Here is a 19,412-nt window from a genome sequence, read left to right as displayed (position 1 = left end):
TGTCTTTTTGCCATTTCTTGGGCCACTCCCACGGCATGTGGAGATTCCCAGGCTAGGGGTCAAATCGGAGCTATAGCCACCGGCCTACGCCAGAGCCACAGCAACGCGGGATCCGAGCCGCATCTGCAACCTACACCACAGCTCACGGCAAAGCCGGATCCTTAACCCACTGAGCAAGGGCAGGGACCAAACCCGCAACCTCATGGTTCCTAGTCGGATTCGTTAACCACTGCGCCACGACGGGAACTCCGGATACCCCTATTTTAAAGATGGAGAAACAGACTCAGAGAAGTTACCATCATGCATCTGTTAAGAGAGAGGGTAAAATCCAAACAAAGTTGTTGGTTTTTTTCTTTTTAGGGCCTCACCTGTGGCATACAGAAGTTCCCAGACTAGGGGTCGAATCAGATCTGCAGTTGCTGGCCTGCGCCACAGCCACAGCCACACCAGTTCCCAGCCTCATCTACCACCACTACAGCTTGCAGCAACACTGGATCCTTAACCCACTGAGCGAGGCCAGGGCTTGAACCTGCATCCTCATGGATACTGGTTGGGTGCTTAACCCACTGAGCCCACAACAGGAACTCCCAAATTCAGTTTTGTCTGTCACCAAAGCACGTGCTCTTAACCCTCTGCTGGTATCAGGGTCCCGGGGCCCCAGTTACACCAAGCATCTCTAGCTAGAAGTCGGCTTTCCTTCATTCACTCAATACGCAACACTATTTAGTGAACACCTACATTGTGCTAGGACTTTGGCTAAGTGTTCAGGCTTCACTGATGAAAGAGACAGGGATCGTACCTTCTTGGAACTTGTAATGGGTGAGTGCCAGGTCTGCACTTAAGGTTGGGCAGGTTGGGCCCTCTGCAAAGGCTCTTGGCCAAGGGGGACAAGTGGGTGCTGAAACCCATCTGGCATTCCACTACATGCCCACAGAGCAGCAGGCTCCAGAAGAAGCATTTTTTAAAAAAAAATTTTTGGCCATGCCCATGGCTTGTGGAAGTTCCTGGGCCAGGGATCGAACCTGAGCCACAGCTGTGACCTGAGCCACAGCAGTGACAAGACTGATCCTTAACTGCTAGGCCACCAGGGAACTCCCCAGGGGAAGCAATTTTTAAGTATTTTCCTAAGACATAATATGGGCCATCTGGTAGTGCCTACCTTCCCTATAGTTTCGAGTTCCTGTCACTTTAAAAGAGCCCCGTGACAAACTTCGGAGCCCAGGGAACATGAATCTGCACCAGGGCAGCTTCTAGACAATAAGGAGATCAATAGCTAATCCAAAGAAAGTGTAGCCTGATCCACTTGACCCCACGGACTGAAGCCCACACCCATTTTCAGAGAATCCTGGCTAATCAGCCAGGATTTGAACAAATTCCCCCCAGAAAAATACCTGGATGAGAAAACTTCCAGTGAGTCCCCAAGATAGTACCCCCTCTCTGCAGAGGGCTGAGCCCTCGCTCGGCCATGGACCTGCAGGCCTTGTGTCCACAACTGTCAGGCCCAGGGGAGCTATAAGGAAGGCTTCCTAAGATACTTGTTGTAGGGAACCAGCAAGAAGAAAGGTCGAGGTGACACCAAGTCCAAAGCCCAAAAAGAGGAGGAGAATATCCCTCTTAGCAGAAAGAGAGGCTAAGGATGAGGTCCTTGTGCGTGCCACCTTCTAAGCTAAAATCACATAAGGGCTTATATTTAAGGAGACTTCATGGATGAGATACTGCATGCAATTCTTACAAAAACCCTACTAGGATTCCCTTTTGATAGGTGAGGACCTGCTGCCCAGAGAACTCGGTGGCCAAAGTCGAGAGGCTGGAGAGGAGCAGAGCCAGAAAATGGCAAATGTGGGTCCACTTGACTCAGAAGACATGTGACGGACTTGTGTCCCAGCTTGGAAGGAGATGTCCCCAGCCTCCAGATAAAGATAAGAGAAGTCAGATAAAGGAAAGGAGGGCACGAAGCAGGGAGGCAGATGGAGAGAAGGGGAAGAAGAAGGCAGCGAAGGGAGCAGAGGCCGGGCCCTGATAACCTCTCACAGACGATAAAGAAAGACGTTACTACAACTGCTTATAAATGGATATGACTGGTTGCCGTGTTTAGGGCAGAAAATGTCCCATCCAGAAAACACCTTTTTTTTTTTTTCCAGAAAAGACTGTTGTGTTCTTGCCCAGCCCCTCCTTTTATGGCCAAGGGAACAGAAGCCCTAAGCTGACGTGTGTCTCCCCTAAGATTCCTCAGGCTGTTCTAGATGCAGAACCGTGGCCAGGCCCCGGGTCTCCGGCTCTCAGGTCTGATCAGTCCCATCCCTCCTGCTTGGCTGAGATCAGCATCCGCCGTGACCATGATACTGTAAACAGCAGTGGTCCCCCACTGTCCAGTTCCTAAGCACCTGCCACCCTGGCACCCCTCTTCATTGTGTAGCTTGAAGAGAACACCGCTCTGATCATGTGAGCTTCAGAGGAATGGAAAATTCCAGGTCGGTGAACAACCCTCCCTCCAGGCATTCTTCTCCATCGGCCCTGCCTTCAGAGACTCCCAGGCCCTTTTGTCCCACCAGCAGTTAATATTTCACTTTGGTGAGACTTTAGGGAACAAAGGACACAGAGCTGGCCTTGAGGGGCCAAAGGTAGGCAGCCAATGGCACCTGATGTGACTCATAAATAAGAACAAATGTACTTTGGATGAGAACCCGGCTCGGCCTCCCGCAGAACAGCTGGGGAGGCTATTTGTAGGAAAGTGCGCTATTTGCGTCTGCCTGGCATTTGAATTAGGCTCCCCTAACTGCGCTGCCTTCCCCGCAGATGTGAGTCACGAGCCCCATTCACGAGCAGGGAGTGGCCAGGGCGAAGGAGATTTGGCTCCCCCGGGGCAGCTCAGGGTACACACGGCCAGGAGGGGCATTTCCAGGATGTCACCTGCCTGCAGAGGGACCAGCCCCATTCCTCTCCACACAGGAGCCTCTGTGTGTCCTTAGACCCTCCCTGATTGCCAGGCTCCTGGGCAAACACAGACTATCCACAGCACTGCCCCCCACCCCCTACCCGGGGAGGCCAAGCCCTCCCAGGTGGCTCAGGCTGTGATCTAACAGTGATCTAACAGCTTGGGTTCCCCAAGAGGGAGAGCCGATCAGAGCCACCTTGAAAGGGCAGTTCCCAGGTGAGCCCCCCGTGCCACCTGCTCCTTGGCCACCACATTACAAGCTCATGTGCTGTAAACTAAAGCACTAAGCTCCTGGGTAAGGTTGTCTGTGAGCTGAAGGGAGGGTGATTCTTTGCCAGGCTCAGCACCAGCCATCCTGGGAGACAGCACCCACCCTTCCTTCCTTCTGTACGGTTAAGCATAAGTCCAGCTAGTCCTGAGGCAAGAATACGCCACAAGGAGAGTCCAAGGTCACCCCAGGAGGTCCAGCCCAGGCGTGGGCATTCCTCATCCAAAGAGCGCTGAAAGGATGCTCCCCGGGCCTGGGTGCAGAGTCAGCTCTGCTCAAAGTGACCCCTGATAGTTCACAACCATCTGAGGCCCCAGAGGAAACCTCCGGCTCAGCACCAAAAACGAAGTGGCATTTAAGTCCGTCAGACCCCACGTGTTAGGAACAGACTAGGTCCTCCTTCCTACTGCCTCCACTTTCCTACACTGTGTGACTCTCTTTGCTCTCACAGACCTGGGGGCCCCAAGGGCTCCGCACACTACGCTGCTGGGGGCTGCATTCGGGGGGGGCCTGTGCACACCTTGCCTCTCATCCAGGGGTATCTGGAGCTCATCCAGCCATCAGCTTCTCCAGGGAACGTGCTATGCCTTTGGCTCCATAGCCCCATACGGCGGCTCACCACCGGCACACACACCAGACCTTCAGACATACTTAGCACTTGACCACACAGCTGCAGCTCTTCGACTTGGCTCCTGGCAGGCGGGGACCTCTTATCTCTGCATTTCTATACAACCTAGTGTCAGCTCGGACACGGGGTAGGTACGTGCTCACTGTTGCTCGTTTGACTTGCTCAGTTTGAGGAAATAACTCTGTAAATGGTTCAACATTGATGTAATGGACACAGACAAGACCAACTGATGCATTTGAAATTTATACCAGTGGACATACAATGGCAGATGCTGTGGATTCATGCACTGATGAAAACTCCACCTTCAAGAAGCTGGTAACCTATTTAGAAATTATACTTTTCCAGCAGTCCTGCTCCTCAGCAAACTGGAGAAAACTCTAATTCAAAAGGACATATTTGCCTCAATGTTCATTGCAGCACTATTTACAAAGGCCAAGATTTGGAGGCAACCTAAGTGTCCATCAAAAGATGAATGGATAAGATGTGGTATCTACCACCGTGTATACACATGTATACACACACACAAAATAGAATATTACTCAGCCGTAAAACAGAATGACATAATACCATTTGCAGTAACACGGATAAACCTAGAGATTATGACACTAAGTGAAGCAGGTCCGGCCAAGAAAGACAAATATCATGTCATATCACTTATATGTGGAATCTAAAAGAGGGATACAAATGAATTTATTTACAAAACAGAAACAGACCCACAGACTTAGAAAGCAAACTGATGGCTACCAAATGGGAAAGTGGGGGAGCGGGGAGGAGAATTAGCAGTTTGAGATTAGCAGATACAGACTATTTAAAATAGATAAACAGCAAGGTCCGACTGCGTAGCACAGGGAACTAGAGTCAATATCTTAAAATAAACTATAATGGAAAATTATCTGAAAGTTTCATATGTATAAATAAACATATATATCTGAGAGAGATATATAGTTATATATATAACTAAATCACTTGGCTCTATAGCAGAAACTAACACAACATTATAAATCAACTATACTTCGATTTAAAAAAAAAAATTTTTTAGGGAGTTCCTATCGTGGTGCAGTGGAAATGAATCCGACGAGGAACCATGAGGTTGCGGGTTTGATTCCTGGCCTTGCTCAGTGGGTTAAGGATCTGGTGTTGCCGTGAGCTGCGGTGTAGGTCGCAGACACAGCTCAGATCTGGTGTTGCTGTGGCTGTGGGGTAGGCCGGCAGCTAGAGCTCTGCTTAGACCCCTAGCCTGGGAACCTCCATGTGCCTCGGGTGCGGCCTTAAAAAGACAAAATAATAATAATAATATACATTTTTTTAAAGTTTTAATTTTTTAATTAGACTTTTTATGATCCTTCATGAACAAAGATGATCCTTATGGAGAAGACATGGCATTTAGGCTGTTTTCCCAGGAAAAGGGCGTATCTTCCTGAGAAATCATTCCTTCATTCCCACATCCTCCCCTGTGTCAGGCTGGGTACTGAAATTAAACAGGCAGAGGTGGGCCCTGGGCCTGGACGGCTCAGAGACCAGTGGCGCCAAAGCTACGTTCACAACGAAGGCAATGGCCTGGGATGGGTGCTGCTGAGAAGTATGGCCTGGGCTCTGGAGTGAGGAGGGAGCAAGTGAATTCCTCCTGGGCTCAGGAAGGGAAGACGAAGCTTGAGAAGGTCCCCAGAGGAGGGGCCGTTTGAAGGCTGGACAGGTCCAGACGGACAAGTGTTCCAGGCCTCGGGGTATCCCCAAAGGCATGACAACCCGGCAGTGCTCTGAAAATGGAACTGTCTGCCCTGCTCCTGCTGCGGGTGACGGCTTGATGACAGCCCAAGGTCAGGTGACACCTCTGGCCAGGAAATGGGGGCCTTTGCTTCTCCCAAATTAGTCCGTTTTTCTCAAGGCCTCTTCCTGTCTGAAAACCGCTGCCTGGATCCACTTCCGCTAACAGTCCCAGTGGTTAGAGTTGGGTGAACAGGCTTTCTGGCCCACAAGGCAGACCTCGTAGCTGAAAAGCCAGACCCCAGCATGACAAGGGACAGCCTCGGGCCCCTGGCAGGAGGCCATGCCCGACCACACCTGAGTTCTGACCAGCTAAGGTAGGACAGACCCGTGCTAGTCCTTCCCCTCCCCCCACGTGACTAGGAACCTTCTAACAAAAGCTGTACAAATGCCAAAGTTTAACCTTATTAAAATCACACCATTCTGGTTTCGGCCACCCAATGGGATTTTACAACTCAAGCCTCTACAACCGGAGTCCTTGAACACCCAAGGTCTGCCTGAGTCCCTGATGGGTGACTAATGCCTTCACGGACTGGAGCCCACCCACGTCCCACCCTCCCCTTGCCAACCCCACACCCGGGCTCACGTGCCCTTCCTGAACGGCCTCCTGGTGTGTGACAAGTGGAAAGTGAGAAATTTCCACTCTCCTTGACCCTGGGAAGAATGTACGAGTGTACCCTGCAGTGCCCATCAGCTAACGTGCTATTTTCCTCTGGATTAATGGAGCGCAGGGCCCTTCTTAGCTGCATTGTACCGATTACTATGTCAAATCAGTATCGCAGGAGAGGGGAACAGGCAAGTGATGTGGGCGTGAGTTCAGGAGCCGGGAGAGAAAAGATGGAGAGAGAAGAGGCAAAACGGGAAAAGGAAAAGAGAAGGGAAGGGAAGGGCCGGGAGAAAGGGGGCAGGTCGCTGGCGGGACTTTCACACAGACCTGAGCACCTTTAGGGGGCTCCTTCCACCCCGGGCCCTACTGGTGGCAAGTTGGGTTGAGTCAGTTCTGAAGGAGAGGTCTCCCGGGACTGGTTGTCAGGAGAAGGTTCTGCTTATGTTGTGTTATAGGGCATCTTGGGCCCATGAAGACTGGAGGATGGGTATGAGCTTTCTCCCCAGAAAAAAATGGGCACGATGGAAGTTACACGATTAGTGCCCAGGGGCTCCCTAAACCCCTAACCTCCCTAAAAGACCCAAACAAAGTAGCCCTGCCTCTAGCCTGTGTTCCTTCCGAGGAGCCCGTGTCATGACTGCTTCCCTTCCACGGTAGCTCCAGCCACGTTCCCCTCCCCTCCCCAGAGGAGGAGGCTGGGTTTGGAGAAGCGGTCCAGGGTCTGGGGTCTCAAGGCAGCTGCAAGGATGCTGGGTCAGGGCTGCTCTTGGCCTCTATCTCTGTCTCCAAATCCAGACGTTCCAGGTTTCCCAGGACGAGGAGTCAAAGGCTGGGAAGCAAGGTCTGGATGTGGGGAGGGGGAAATGGAGGGGAAAGGGCACCTGCCACCCCCTGGGCAGTTGCAACCCTGTTCCTGCCTGTCTGTGCCCAGAGAGTCCCCTGATGCCTTCGGCTCCTCCAGCACCCCACCCAGCCTGCCCTTTCCACCTCGCCTGCCCCACTGTGCCCAGAACACAAAATTCTGTCCCAGAGTGTGGGAGGTAGACCATGGGTGTCGTCGGGGGGGAGGGCAGTCAGAGGTGGACATGAGGAGGAAAAAGAAAGGACTGGTGGATTTCTCCCTTTCCAACCTGGCTCCCACTTCTGTCAAAGAGCTGCGGTGACAGGGAACGCGGCAGGAGCTAGCTTAGAAGGGAAACAGTGATAGACTCTGGCTCCTTGAAAAGAATAAAGGCTGCTTAAACCCAAGGGACCAGCCCACCCCCCGGGATCCCAAAGGTGGCTGTTCCATAGACAGACAGGGCACACCAGTTCCCATGGGCATCATCTCACGGCTCCATAAAGGGTCAGCGAGGAGCTGGCACCAGCATCTCCTCCCTGCCTGCATCTTTCCAGGGATTCTTCACGTGCCCTACACTGAGTGCCAGCCACTGTGGAAGTCAGGATCCTCTAGCCCTAGAGATGAAGGGAGTCCTTCCTCTGGCACCAATAAAGGCTCTCAGCGCCCCCTCAAAACTTTGGAGATTTGAAGATTCCCCTCCCTTAGGAAGCAGAGTTGCTGTGCACTCTGCCTAGGATGTGGCTTACCTGGCTAACTCCACGTTACACACCTAGCATTTCTTCTGGCTGAAAAGAACTCAAACTCCTGCCCTCTGTTCTTTAAGGTGAACGATGACGCTTATTAATAACCACCACCAAGACCTAAGAGTCCCTCTGGCATCCCCGGGGTTAATTCAGGCGCCAGCAAATCCAAATGTTGGCCGGGAGACGGGCGTCAGCAGGATTTCACCTGCATGGTCAATTTTTACCTAGAATGGGGCTATGCCTGCATTAATTTGTCACCAGTGGAATATAAATGTGCGCCTGCTGAGAATGATTGATTTTGACGAGGAGCAGTGGGTTATTCAGACAATTGGAAACCAAAACCCCGGAAGTCTGTATTTCTCAGCACTGATAGCTCCTTCCTAGCCAGGTGACAGGAGAAGAGCTGCTACCTGCCACACCGAAAGTGTCCTTACGTCCATCCCTCCTGAGAAGGTGACCCCTCTGCATCCTCCCCCGTAAAAGCTGCAATTTCACCCTCCCACAGTGGGTCCTGGGACCACCCCATCTGAGCCAGATCCCACCTGCTGTTCTGATCCAGGCAGAGGGGGCAGCCTGGGTGAAGACTGAGACAGGACAGAGCGTGGCATTTCTAGGGACTGGTGGATGGCCAAGGTGACCGGGACCCTGAGGGCTGGGGAAAGCAGCACAAGGTAAGGTTGGAGAGTCAACAAAGACCCATCTGTGCAGAGCTTGGAGCCCACAGTGAGAGGTTTGCCCTTTATCCCAAAGTCCAGAGCAGGGAAGAAGAATCTGCAAGGTTCTTACTCTGCTTTAAGCAAAGCTTTCTGGGCAGGTTAGTGTTTGCTGAGCCCGACCTGCTGAGCTAGGCACTTGGAGTAGAAGTGAACCATCTAAAGGATTCGACAGTGATGAAGCAGATAAGCCACATCGCCATAAAGAATGCCCATGGTCCTGCCTGGAGTTGAGGGGGCAGGACGGGGCTTCCAGGGAACCCCGGGCTACCTGGGGCAGCTGTCACCCCCAGGTCTAGGGTGGAAAAGCTTCTGCCTGCCTCACCCCTCCCCTGGCCTGCCAGCTTCACCAGCCCTTCCACCTTCCGCAGAAGCGGCACCACCCTCCCCTGGAACACTGAGTTCCCTGTTGTGGACTCTGGGAGGGCCCTGTCCAGGTGCAATATGTGCTGCATTGGGGGTGGGGGAGGAGAAACCGGGATGGAGGGTCAAAAACGGAGAGAAAGAGGGGGAAAGAAGGGACTTTCTGGAGCTTCCCCCTCAAGCATGCCAGCCTTTTCCTCTGATAAAAAGCAAAAGGAGCAGGGGGGGGGGTTTGTTTTGTTTTGGTTTTGCTTTTTAGGACCACATCTGCGGCATATGGAGGCTCCCAGGCCAGGGGTCCAATCAGAGCTACAGCTGCTGGCCTACACCACAGCCACAGCAACGTGGGATCCTTAACCCGCTGAGCAAGGCCAGGGACCGAACCTGCAACCTCATGGTTCCTAGTCGGATTCGTTTCCACCGTGCCACGATGGGAACTCCAGGGGCAGGTTTCAAAAATGAAATTAAATCAAATTCTGTCTGTTGGATTTGGTCAGCCCTCGGGATCCCACTTGACTACCCTGCTCCTTCGGGACCATTGTGCAGCAGCAACCACAATAGGAAGCACCCACTGTGTGCTAGGTAGGCATCCTGCAAGGACTGGGCCTGGGAGCTAAGGCGGCCCACAGTCCTATTTGGGGGACTGGGGGTTTCCCAGGACACGAGACTTTCAGTACTAAACCCAGGACAGGCCCAGGCAAACTGGGACAGCTGGTCACCCTAGTAGGAGCTGACCATCCAGTAAAGTCAAGTGGCTAAGTCACAGCACAGCATGGCTCGTGGCCAGTGGCACCTAGGAGTAGGTCCCTCTTAGAACCAGAAACACCTTCTCAGCACTCAGCCCCCTTTCTGAAAAGACCCCAGTGCCTGTTTCTTTCTTTAATTTGTCTCTTTTTAGGGCCCCACCCACAGCATATGGAGGTTCCTAGGTTAGGGGTCAAATCAGAGCTGTAGCTGCTGGCCTACACCACAGCTCACGGCAACACCGGATCCTTAACCCACTGAGTGAGGACAGGATCGAACCTGTGTCCTCAAGGATACTAGTCAGCTTCATTTCCACTGAGCCAGGATAGGAACTCCCCGGCAGGTGTCTGTTTCCATGATGCCACCCCAGGCCAAGCCTAAGCCATCAGGACGGACAGGCAGTGGTGCTGAGACTGGGCTCTCTCTGTCGTTTGCTAAGGTTGCTCTCACTATATCAAGCTGCAGGAGGCTGTCCACTGACTCTGTAGGCCAAGGTCAGCTAAGGACAGGCGATCAGTTTGCCCTTGTGGGCCTTTCTCTTGGTGACACCGCCTCTGGCTCAGAACAAAGGCTCCTCGTTTTGTTTGGGCGCTGAGGGTTGAACGAGAGTGTGCTGCCACCTGCTGGCCAGAGAGGCTATTTTGAGGTGGTGAACTAAAGCCTCAGAGGGTTGGTAATATATGAGCCCAGGGGTTGCTGAGCACAGGGCACAGCAAGGTCTCCCAGAGCACCCAGGGCCAGACCTCTAGGGAGAAGCATCCGAGGACCCCCTCAAAGAGCACTGGAAGCCCCCACCCCCAGGGGCTGCCCTCTCTCAGTCGGGCCCTGGATGCCGAGAATTCCCAGCTAACATGAGCACTCTTTTAGCTACAATACAATCCTCTGGGCCCCAGGGGTGTGCTGGAAAGAGCTGCACAGAAGTCAATGATTAAATATTCAGGAATTTTACATGCTGCCATAACAGCTTGAAATTGATCACGCTGGGAGCATTTACACCATGGAAATTGGCAAATGCTACACATTAGAGCTCTCCCCATCCTACCCGCCCCAGTGGATTTGTCAGCCTGTCCCTGCAAAGCTCCCACCACATTTCAAATATTGTCACCTGGGAGAGAGAAAGCATCAGCATCAGGTTTCTCAGATAAATCACCAAGGATGGAATCAGTGTCAGAGAGAAGAGGTATATTCTGAAAGGAGGGAGCTTGTAGGGAACACTTTTTTTTAAACTAAGAACAACTATTTAATAGCTGATGGCCCTGGCATCAGAAACACCTGGATTCAAGTGACAGCTCTTCTGCTTGCTAACTATAGGACAGTAAGCAAATGGCTTCACCTCTAACTCCCAGTTTCTCTCTCTCAAGTGGGGGTAATATTAGCTTCTACCTCAAATGGTAGTTGTGAGATGACGTGGTTAAACGCTTAGCACATGGCCAGGCACACGGTGCTCAATGCACGTGCAACATTATCAGTTATTGATTACAATCACAACTCACGACTGACCCTGCCATCACCCTACTAAAACCAGTTTCACCTCTAGGTGTCCTCCACAGAGTTAGGGGGTGGGGATTGGTCCCTCCATCCTCCCCAAGAGCTAAATTTTGACCCCCCCCACCTTTTTTAGGGCCACACCCATGGCATATGGAAGTCTCCAGGCTACCAGTCTATGAAACAGCCACAGCCATGCCCGATCCAAGCCGCATTTGTGACCTACGCCACAGCTTGCAGGAATGCCGTATCCTTAACCCACTGAGGGAGGCCAGGGATTAAACCCGCATCCTCATGGACTCTGTGTTGGATTCTTAACCTGCTGAACCACAATGGGAACGCCCTAGCAGCTAAATGTTGACATCAGCCTGACTTTTGGCTATTCATCTGTACTTGTTCCCTACAGTTATAGGGCAAGGTGTCCCCTGGAACAGAGACACAAGGTGATAAGGGAGCACCTGAATGGAAAAGCATTAAAGACGCAAACAGTGGACACCGGCCAAAGGGCAGAAGATCTGTAAATGGATTTCTAGCTAGTGTGTAAGTTCAGAAAGGGCAGGATTCAAATCTAAGTTCAAAGGGCAGGACTGAGCTGCAGAGCGGGCTACGGCTCCAAGGAAGAGGTGCACCTGGGGACTGGGCATGAATTCGAAGAGCTCACGCAATGGCCCATCTGAATTGGGCTCCATCTGAGTTGACAAATGTGGGTCCCCCTTCCACAAAAGGGTCTGTGTGAGGGAATAGAGTGGGGCTGGTAAGGATGGCTGGCCTCCCTTTTTTGTTTGTTTTAAGGATCAAAATGTGAGGAGCCATGAAAATCAAAGCTTGGGGGGCGGGGTTAAAAGGAAACTAAATTACCTAGATAAACCTTTCCTCTTTTAGTTGAGGAACCTCAGCCCCAGAGCAGCAAGGAGGCTTTTGCCCAGGGTCTCATGACCAGGGTGTCGTGGCACTTAGGCTGGCCCAGTTCCCTGCCCATTATTTTTCTGCTCTACCACAGAAGCTGTCCAGATAAAGACCATCAATTCCCAAGGCTACATCAAGTTTTGGAAAATATAAGGTCATAGCGGCTGCATGGAGAGCTGTGTGTTTATTTTTATCCTGGCCATCATAAAATTATTGTATGCTTCTGCAACCAAAGAAGAAAAACATGCTGTCAATTTCCAAAGTTTAAACTAAGAGTTCCCATTGTGGCACAAGGGAAACTCATCCGACTAGGAACCAGGAGGTTGAGGGTTCAATCCCTGGTCTCACTCAGTGGGTTAAGGATCCGGCGTTGCCAGGAGCTGTGGTGTAGGTTGCAAATGTGGCTCAGCTCCTGCGTGGCTGTGGCTGTGGCTGTGGTGCAGGCCAGCAGGTGTAGCTCCCATTCGACCCCTAGCCTGGGAACCTCCATATACTGCAGGTGTGGCCCTAAAATGCAAAAAAAAAAAAAAAAAAATTTAATTCTATACATCTTTCTATCCATTATTTAGATTTTCCCCTCCTCTGTCCACTGTCATACTTTTTCCTTGGGAAAAAATCAAAATGGCTTATCCTTAAAAACTACTATATATAAAATAAATAACCAACAAAGATCTACCGTACTGCACAGTGAACAACTTTCAGTATCCAGTTAATAACCCATAGTGGGAAAAGCACATGGAAAAGAATGCATGTGTATAACTGAATCGCAGTGCCGTACACCAGAAACACACAACGTTGTCAAGCCACTCTACTCCAGTTTGAAAAGAAAAAGAATTTTAATGGCTTTTCCAATTTCTGTTGGGGCTCAGAAGTCTCGTTAGGGTCACCCATTCTCACGCCAGATGGTGACTGGCTAGATTTTCTTGCAGTAGATAAGACTTGGGGCCACAGGCTGTTGAAAGGCCTTTTGTTTGTGGACTCCAAGGGGGCCCGCTCAGTTTATCTCATTCATGGTGTGACCCTACTTTTCTGAGTCGCCCAGTTGAGGCCTGGGCCAAAACACGACGGAAGGGACTGTGCTCGCCTTCATTCCGACCCGCTTTCACCTCCCTGAGCTGGTGAAGGTTATGACTACAGCCCAATTCTCGAGTGACTCACTCCAGGAAAAGGACATGTGACAAGGACCTGGCTCTCATGGGACTGCTCGCCAGCAGGGCCGAGACAGGGATGGCATTGTTCGGGGAAGCTTCAGGAAGTCAAACATCCGGAGACGAGCGTGCATGGTCCACTCACCCCACAGGCTGGGAGAAAATGTATTTTTCCCCGCTGATCAATCTGTGTATTTACCCCTGCAAGGGCATTTAGAGGACTTCTGGAATGTTTGCCTCCTCCAGTCTCAAATGCGGCGCGTTCTCAGTGGGCCAGGAAAGCAAGGGACCTGCCTTCCTAGAGCCCTGCTACGTGCTGGATGCTTGACCTGTTGTCACATTCGGCTCCATCCCCCCAACACACTTTGGGATAAGCAGCACCACTGCTCCCCTTTTACAGATGAGGAAATGTAGGTGCACAGATGTTGAGGCGTTTGGCCAGGCCCCGCCAGCCCCTAAATGGCAGACCCAAGAGTCAAACCTGGGTCTCGGTTGACATTGAAGGGTACTGCCAATGCCAGAAAAGGGGGTCCTTCCCTGCGGGTGCCCAGCCTTCTGATAAAATAAATGTTCACCTCTTGAGGTGTGGGGAAGCCATTCGGGCTTATATGTGATTTAACGTGAATTTTTTGTGGCCTCTCAAACATACAAGGACACGGTGACCAGATGTAAAGAATTTTTTTTTGGGGGGGGGGCTACACCTGTGGCATATGGACACTCCCAGGCTAGGGGTCAAATCAGAGCTACAGGTGCGGGCCAACGCCACAGCCACGGCAACAAGGGATCTGAGCCACATCCGTAACCTACACCACAGCTCACGGCAACGCTGGATCCTTAACCCACTGAGCGAGGCCAGGGATCGAACCTGCAACCTCATGGTTCCTAGTCGGATCCGTTAACCACTGCGCCATGATGGGAACTCCTCTTCTATGCTTATTGATTATTGGTTATTTTTGTCAGCATTTCCTCTGAGATGAGTGGAAGCACCCACGGACTGGATGCTTCTGGAAGCTGAGTCTCTCCACCGCCTTCCAAACACAGCTTTGTTCTGACCGCTTTCTCTCCATCTGTTTAAGACCCCTGCAGAGGCCACTTTCCCCCAAAGATTTCCCGAGCAGGCAGTTCCAAGAGGCTTCTCCCCCTTTCTCTCTTGCCCTCTAACCCGCTCAGGCTGTGCTCAGCCCTCACCTAGAAATAGTGCAGCTCTTCAAACTTTGCACATGCATGTGTCAACTCGCAGTGACACTCAACTCCTCAAAGGCATGGACAACTGCCTCGGGGGCAGCCCTGAGCCGCTCAGAAACAAAAAACACGGAGCCGTTGCTCATAAACACGTACTGGTTAATTTTCAATTTCCTTTAAGTAGAGAAACACAGAAAACTCAGACAGGTGGTTGCTCTCTCTGGCTCTTTAGCCAAGATGCACCTTTGCACCACAGTTCTAGACCTTTCCCCAACTTCCCTGGGGCTCAGAGGAGACTGCCATTGCCCGGCAGGAAATCCATGCCGTCTGCCAAGCCTGGGCAGGGCCCGGGGTGATGGGGGCACCTGCATACTGTGTCCTGGGGGCTGGGTGGCGGGGGCCCAGCTTTCCCGCAGCCTGGCTTGTCCCCTTAGTCTGGGTGCTGGCATCCTGCCCCTTCCCAGGCACTCCGCCACGACGGCCTTACCACACTGGCCTCCAATAACACCTAGGATCTCCTCCAGTGACACATCTGCGGGCACAAACCCCAGATCTCATCCTCTTCCCTGCTGGGATTCTGTGTGTTTTCTTTCCCCTTAACTTGCTGTCTTTCCCCTCTGAGCAGGGCATTTACCTCCAACCCTGTGAGAATGATGAGGTCTGAGCACAGCCGTCCATGGCATGTCCACTCCCACCTCTCCCCCTCCTGCCCCCAGGTCTTGGGTCACATGGGGTCAGCCCCACCTCTCCACGCAGCTTGCTTTCCTCCCCTCCTGCGCTGCCCCACACGGGTCCTTCCAGCTGTTCCCTGGCGCATGGAGAGAACACGGCAGCCTCCTCTGAGGGCGCCCATCCCCAGGCCCATCCACACGCGGCCAGCCCTGCTTCTGGGTCTGAGCATGCGCCTGCCTGTCTCCCCCCATGCCACCCCCGCGCACCCCCCGCAAAGGCGCCACCACCTCTTACCTTGACTGCTGATACCCGGCCCTGTGATCCCCACATAGAAGGTGGCTGATCAGCGTTCACTGGAGGCAGAGACAAGTAGCTAATGATTACGGTCTTGATTCTGTTCTAGGAAAGCACTCGAAGCAGCAGATGAATCTCACATTCACGGTTCAGGCCCTGCCAGGAGGTCCCTGCACTGGACAGGACTTGGAAGCGGGGACTAAGGCAGGCCCTGCATCTGGAGGGCATTAAGTCCACAAGATGAGGACTCAGAGAGGGCGGAGACTTGCCCAAGGTCACACAGTATGAGCTGCAGGTCAGACTGGACCAAAGTCTCTGATGCCATGACAAAGGCAGGGCCTCCGTCATGCCTTCGGAGTAATGATACGCTTGCTTTGCTCCTAAAATACCTTGTAATTCAGACTTCATTTTCTCCCAGTGATGTCTAAGTAGTGAGGTTTGTTCCAGGGCTACTAGCCCCAGCTTGCACCGATGACTCCTCCGGGCAGGAACGTATGCACGCAGGCAGGCAGGGGCGCTGGGGTGCTGTCAGGTCCTGCTCGTTTCACGACCACAGCAGCGCAGCTCTCCCAGCAAAAGCATGAAGGATGGTGCAAGATTGAGACGACGCACTCAAGGCGTTCCTCCCGCCTCCCAGACCCGATATTGCTCATCCACCAGGCCCGGCCGTCATCCTTAATCTGCAGCCTGAGAGAGGCCTTGCGGGCCCTCCCCGCTAGCATCGTTCTTGTTGAACCTATTAGGCTGTTGTTGTCTGCAGCAAACAGCTGATGCCTCATGGAAGATTTAGCATTTGCTCGGCCCCCCTTCCATTGATCTTGTAGTTTGTACATTTTCTCTTTTTTTAATAAGCAGGGGCACTTACTGGAAAACTAGATCTCAGTCACACAGTGGTTTTCATATGTTCCTTCTGTTCATAACCCACCTGGAGTCAGAATCCTGTCTCTGTGATAGAACAATTGGTTGCTATGGAAATGACTGTACCACCTGGGCTGCGGGCTGCTCCGAAGAGAAGTGGAGGAGCAGCGGCACTGCACGCGGGAGGGTCGGGGAGGGAGGCGGGTTGCAGACTCCCGGTGCGATCTCTTAAACTAGAGTCCGATTTCTTGAGCCCAACCCCTCTGCTCCTTCTTCTCCTGAACCTCTGCGTGTGGCTTCACATCCCCACACCCCGGCCCCCACCACCAATCCCTCCACCCGAGCATGGAATTTTCCCTACCTTCTCTTGCCTGCCTCCAAGTCCAGGTGAGGGCCGCCTGCTCACTAGGTGGTTAACCACACCTGGCCAACCCCATCTCTAATCTAAACATCCCAACGCCAGTGACTTTGCCCTTAATTTATTTGAATGGAAACACTTGCTTGGTGTCTCATTATGCTCTTTCTCCCCTTCTCAGGCTCCTCTGCTTTCTCTTCCCAACAGAATCGGGCCCCATGAGAGCACCCCTGGGCCCGTGGGGCGCCTCCCCCAGGCGGGGCTCTGCTGACCAGGCTGCTCCCTGACCCCCAGAGAGAGGACAGATCCCGCCCCGCGCCCACCCCTCACCTGTCCCATTCAATCTACTTGATCTTACTTCTTGAGGACAAATACGCCTGGAGCGATAGGCAAACTGGACAGCTCTGGATATCACTGTGAACAGTTGACAACTGAATGAGAGGGGGAAAAAAAAAATCAAGCTTCTGTTGCCTCAAATACCCTCAGATGAGGAAGAATGAAAAAAGAGGTGCTTCGTTATTTAGAAGTATTTTATTTTCGTGGTTGTTAAAGCAGTTGCCTGTTTCGGGGTTTTCTTTAGCCTCATTTGCCTGTCCCCTGGACAAACCCAGGGGAACATTTATCCCCCAGGGCCCGTGATCCCCTTAGGTTAATGTGCCCAGAGACCCCCTTGTCCATGCTCACGAGAAGGGCTACGCCGGACCGCCCGGCCTGATGACAGCGCCTCGTGCCTGGGAGGATGCTGAGCGCGCCCCAGGGAAGGTTAACTCACCAGCAGGAGATGTGGATGTGCCATCTTCCCTCCATCAGCTGGGCACTATCCCTTTACCCAGAGCCTGGTGTGCGGGGTGGGAGCTCCCCTCTGCTGCGTGTGTGGCTGTCGGCACACAGAGCTGGGCTGGGCCACAGAGCGAAGGAGGCAGTGCTGGCTCCGGGGCCCCGACCTCCTTTTGCTGGAGCCTGCCCTCCAGTCCCCTGAGGTGGGAGTAAACTGGAGAAGTATCCCACTCGGATGAGACCGGGGCACAAGGAAGGGTGTCCCCAGCTATGATCAGCCTTGGAGCGGGACACTCACCTCCCAACACCATCCTGAAGAACTCCTGGGCTGCAGGCAGGGGCTGCTCAGGGAAGCCCAGCGGCAAGAGTGCAGCTCCCCCAGCCCTCAGCCCAGGGCTGAGGGGACCTATGCCTGGAAGCAGGGGTTCTGGTGCCCAGGGGTTCTGGGCAGGGGTGGGCATGTACCCAGCTGGAAGAGGTCCTGGATGTACAAGGGGCCTGCCTTTTCCCCACCCTTTGAGCTGTTGTCATTTGGGGGAGTGTCCCCTGACGCCTGAGGAGGTGCTGGTGGGGAGTTCACACCATGCAAACCCCCAAACACACACCAAACCTGGATCCCCCTGGCAGGAGGGCTGTGGAGGAGTTGGCTTGGGTCCATGGTGGCTGGGAGAAGGGCCTCAGCGGGGACACTCCCTTGCTCCAGCCCTGTCACCCCAGTGCCCTGCTGGAAGGTCGTCCTTGCCTTTCCCGGAGTGGCTGTGGGTGAATCCGGGAGAAGCCCTCTCATGCATCCTGCCCCTCCCACTCCTGGCTGAACTCTGCAGCCCCAGCTTGAAGCAAGACCCCCATTCCCTGTGAAATAAGGGTTTGGATAATAGACGCTGAGGTCCTTTCTGGAAAAGAGCAGCGGACGTGCCGCAGCGACATCCCCCACGGGAGAAAAGACCCTGCGCAGTCCTGACTGCTTACATCCCAAGGAGTTACCAGGAGTCAAGGGCCCTCTTCCAAACTAACCCACTGCATGGAGGAGAGGCCAGAATTCACTTGAAGCCAGGGCTCCTTCTGAGTCAGCTGTTCTGGAGACAGAACCACGGGCCGGCCTTAGAATAAGCCCAGGGGTCCTCACTCCTCACAGAGCACAACAGGGACCCCGAGACAGCCAGCTTCCAAATGTGCCTTCAGCATCTGGGTGAGATGCTCCCGCCTATTCCAAAGGAATCATGTCAATGAGTTCGTCCCAGGAGAGAGGAAAAACCAGCTCAAAAACCAGAGCCACAGAAATACCCAGGCGCTGATGAGCCCTGACAGCCGGTAGCCATGGTCTCCCACTGACAGCCTCGTCTGAAATAACAGAGGAGCCGGTCCAGGCCTCCCATTTGCAAAATGCAAGCCTTTGGCTTCAGCAACTCTGACCCCAGAATCAGACACCACTCCAGACGGCACCTTCACAGCACATCCAGAAGGGAAGGAAGAAGGGCAGGCACGGCCAGAGCAGTGGAAAGGGGGCCGAGCAGCCAGGAGAGGAAAAGACTGGGCCCCCACGGGGCGCCCGGGTCGGGTCTGGCTGGCCTTGGACGTAACTACATTATGAGAAAGATCAAAAGGCTAATAGGGAAGCAGCCGACACTGAAAGAGAACAATTAAGCAGGTGAAGAGGCTTAATATGAGATGAATGGCTGCTGAAGGATAAAGTTCACAGCTTCCAGGAAAGAAGTCTGACTCAAAAAAATCTTTTTCGTTGATAGCTCTTGGTCTAGTTGTGTTGACACATTTTTTTTTTTTCCTTCCTGGTAATTGAGAGAAAAATGGCCCTTCATTCTCAGATGAGTCATGCTGCCCGCCCCCCACCCCTTCTCTCTCTGTTTGGAAGTGTCTGCTTTGCTCCAGGTTCTGGAATGAATTTTAGGGTCCCCCCTGTTCGGCATGCCGTACCCCACCTGTAAGCATCCCCCTCAGTGAGATGTGTGGTGCCCTACAAGAATATCTTCTCCAGGAGTTTCTGCTGCAGTGCAATGGGATCCGCAGCTTCTCTAAAGTGCTGGATGCGGGTTCGATCCCCGGCCAGGCACAGTGGGTTAAACTGCGGCGTAGGTCGCAAATGTAGCTCAAATCTGATCCCTGGCCTGGGA

General features: G+C 52.9%; 1 long non-coding RNA gene across 4 annotated transcripts in view; it reads right to left on the bottom strand.

Moving 5' to 3' along the window:
* LOC110260338 (uncharacterized) overlaps positions 1–16,263 on the bottom strand; it is a 77,061-nt gene extending 60,798 nt beyond the window's left edge. For 3 of the 4 annotated variants that reach the window (XR_014844432.1, XR_014844430.1, XR_002343471.2), the window contains exon 1: positions 7,790–7,882. This is a non-coding gene — a long non-coding RNA (uncharacterized LOC110260338). Of the gene's footprint in view, positions 1–7,789; positions 7,883–15,293 lie in introns of those variants that run through there. The other variant, XR_014844431.1, reaches the window with a different exon arrangement.
* Between the last annotated feature and the right edge of the window lie 3,149 nt (positions 16,264–19,412).

The sequence above is a fragment of the Sus scrofa genome, chromosome 4 (genome assembly GCF_054392235.1).
Source record: "Sus scrofa isolate SSC_HxYL_T2T_F1_AM1 chromosome 4, Sscrofa_HxYL_maternal_Yorkshire_Landrace_v2.0, whole genome shotgun sequence".
Lineage (NCBI taxonomy): Eukaryota > Metazoa > Chordata > Mammalia > Artiodactyla > Suidae > Sus > Sus scrofa.
The sequence above is the reverse complement of the archived record's forward strand: the minus strand, read 5'-3'. Positions and strand labels throughout refer to the sequence as shown.